Raw genomic sequence first — 3,649 nt, forward strand, 5'->3', positions numbered from 1 at the left:
TAATGTCAGCATTCTAATACTATTTTAAATATTGCTTCAACATTCGGACAAAAAAACATGCTATCTTTTGATCATGTGCTGGTTAATTTTGAGGTTTTGATGTCAGACCAGTGGAAAGGAAACATCCATGACACATAATTAGGATTATACTTGACTTATTTTGTCTAATTGCGTCTGTAGATGTCCCATAAATGACCCAAACATTGGCATAAGATAATGCCTCATTTACATATTAAAACAGTACATTTCAGAAAACTTGCAAAACGAAAAATAATTGTCTTAATGTCAGTAGCCTAATGAACTTGGGAGGTTTCATGGAAATGAGTTTATTTGTTTACCCCATCCACCTGTAGTGCCTCAGCTCACTGACGTGATGCAGACCCTCCTCTCCTCACTGCAGCCATTCTTTCAGATCAATTCTCCACCTTCCCTCGTGCACGTGTAAAAAAAAAAATTCTGCACGCAATGCAACAAGGCGTTAGCTTCTCTGTAGGCTAGGTTACCTTAGCAACATGTTACGTGGAGACAGAGGAGGCTGTGTGAGCTCGGAGGTGGAGACTAACAGGGACATTTCAGCAAAAAATAATAATTCTGTTTTGCTCAGTTAATGGCCTCAAGTGCACCACACGCAGAAGAGGCATTGCTCCACTTGTTTAAAAAATGATGCTCCTGTCCTGTTACATAATCTGCAGCATTAGCGTCCAAACATAGTGCCTCACACACTGGAGTGTCTGCAGAGAAACAAAGAGCCCTTGGGTGCATGCATGGTCTCATTAAAGCACAAAACAGCATTCTGCACGCACACACTTCATTATCAACCTCCACCATCACAGACATGAGCAGTTTTTTACATGATTAACCCAAAATTGATTCAGAAAAGTGTCATTTTATGTCAAATCCCTCCCTAATGCTGCACCGAGACAGCAATCGATGCCCTTCCTGTGTTTAAAGCTAAATATCGTGACACTTTAGCCTCTAAATCAGGATGTTGGTCACCATGTTTATGTAGCTTCAGGTATTTGTAGAAATGTTGTTGTTAAAAATTGTGTTTCGGCCATTTTCTTTGTATCAGACATAACAAAGAAAGTCCCCCCGGTGGCCGCATGATGTGGGGGTGGGGGGGGGGGGGGGGGGGGGGGGGGGGGGGTGATAATTGAGAGGATGTCTCCATCTGCTGCACACGCACAGGAACTGCTGCACGATGTAACAGCAGGGAGTTAACAGGCGCTAACGTGGCTATCCTGATTGTGCTCTTATTATGCTCATACTCTACACTTCACAAGATGGAGAAGATGATTGGTGTCAGATCAAGTGCCTTCATAACAGAATCTCATGGAAAATAACTGAATACATCACCTACAACCTTAAAACCAGATATGGCTCTGTTTAAAACTATCAGTAGCATTATTAAACACTACATTATAAAAAAGCTGTCCTTGTATTTACTGGTAAAGTTTGCTGTTTTGGAGGTCAACCTGGTTTTATCTTCAGCAGTGGGAGGCATCAGTGTTGTATGAAATATCGTAGCCTACTGCCAGTAAAGTAAATTTGTATGGTCTTTTATTGGCCATTTTACTTTTGCTTTTCATGTTTGTATGAATAACTTTATTGATCTATTTTCCTTTAACAGTTGTGTGTGTATTTGCATAGTTTCTATTCCATTTTTATTTAATTTTAGAACAATTTAGCTTTTTATAACCTTATAATCAGCTTGTAAACCAGCTGCATGTGAAACAAATGGGCCGCACCTTGCAAACCCAACTCTGATCTTGTGTGTTAAAATAAGAACACTTTATTATCAATTAAATTACATAAAATTATGGGAAAAACAACCGGCCCAATTTTCATGAAACTTGAGACAGAACTCCTTTCAAATGACACACCTTTTTAGTGACATAATGTAAAGATGAAGAACTATGACCTTGCGTAGGAATGAAAGTATTGGACACACAGTTGTTTATGTAAAGCTCGTGGATTTAATATGGCAATTTTCACCAGCAGATAGAATCAACACACAGGATTCAGTCCAGCTAAGTAAAATAAACGCACCACTCAGAGATCAGGGACACTACAAAATACACCTCTGACTCATCAACCCCCCCCAAAATAAATGTTATATATCCTGTATAACACTTCCTCAGTAGTAGAAGTACAGCATCAGAAACAGAGCAGCACTCCAGGCTTTGCATCGTGAAGTAACATCCACAGAAAGACACATCCACCAAAACACCGTCACAGAGAGACGACTACACAACAGCTTCTGTGTGTACAATATGAGAAGAAGTATTGTGTGTACTATATGAAAAGAAGTACTGCGTGTACTGTATGACAAGAAGTACTGCATGTACTGTATGAGAAGAAGTACTGTGTGTACTGTATGACAAGAAGTACTGTGTGTACTGTGTGTATAGGCGCGTTCACACCAAGTACTTTTCCCACAAAGGTTCCTGAGAACTACGATTTAGTTGCGTTCACACCAAAAAGTCCCAGGAACTAAATTAGTTATAGAGAACCCTTTTCGTGGGAAAAAAAGTTCCTATGTCTGAGTGGCTGGGCGGATTGCAAACCACGCCCCGTCAAACTCCCAAAAACTTTTGTGAAGCCGCCATTTTATTATCCTCGCATTGCATTATTAGCATTAGCATTAGCACAGCACAGAAACGCAGAGAGACTAACTTATGACAACACAAAATAAAACATGGGAGCGGTGGAGATGAGGAGGTGTCGGCGTTCTGGCCGTTTATTTACTCGGAAGGCTTCAGTAGAAGCTGCTGGGAGTCCCAGCAGCTTCTACTGAAGCCAGTCCCTAGCTCCGGGGACTTCCGGCCGGGGATTTTGGGCGGCAGTATACGCCGTGAAGTTGTTTGCGGCCTGCCAGTAAACCCAAAGCAGAAGAAGAAGAAGAAGAAGAAGAATAAGTGACGTCAGCGGCTTCATTTGCCTAATCCACCCCCAGGAACTAATTTCCGGTGTGAACGCGATCTGTACTTAGTTCATGAGAACTAAAGAGTTCTCAGGAACCTTTGTGGGAAAAGTACTTGGTGTGAACGCGCCTTATGACAAGTGGTGGAACAATACTCCTTTACTTCAGGAATACTACAGTCTAAAAATACTCCATTACAAGTCCTGAAATCAATAAAAATGTACGGAGTAGTATCAGCTAAATGTCCTCTCATAAGCACTTGTTATGCAGAATGGCTCTTTTCACAGTAATATAGTATAATTATAATGTTTTATCCCTCACAAATACATGTACTGTAAGAGCATTTCATATTGTAGTTTGTTAATGTTGAACTTGTTAAAGAAGCAGAAATACTACAGTCTTAAAATACTCCAATACAAGCCAAGAAACCAATAGGTTACTCAAGTAAAATTGAATAATTATTATCAGGTAAATGTAATTAAAGTATCAAGATTAAAGGTATCGTTAGAATAACTTTGTTTCACAGTAATATAGTATTATAGAATATTATAGTGTTAACACATACATGTACTGTAAGAGCATTTGTAGTAGTTTTTAATGTGGTACCACTTTTAGATACTTCGAAAGTGGGTTGATTTGTAGTGAAGTATTGCATTATTAAAATATATAGATTTTTTTAAATGAATATTTTTTAACATAAACTGAAATGCATTTTTTAAATCTGGC

Source organism: Notothenia rossii (genome assembly GCF_949606895.1).
Source record: "Notothenia rossii genome assembly, chromosome: 10".
Lineage (NCBI taxonomy): Eukaryota > Metazoa > Chordata > Actinopteri > Perciformes > Nototheniidae > Notothenia > Notothenia rossii.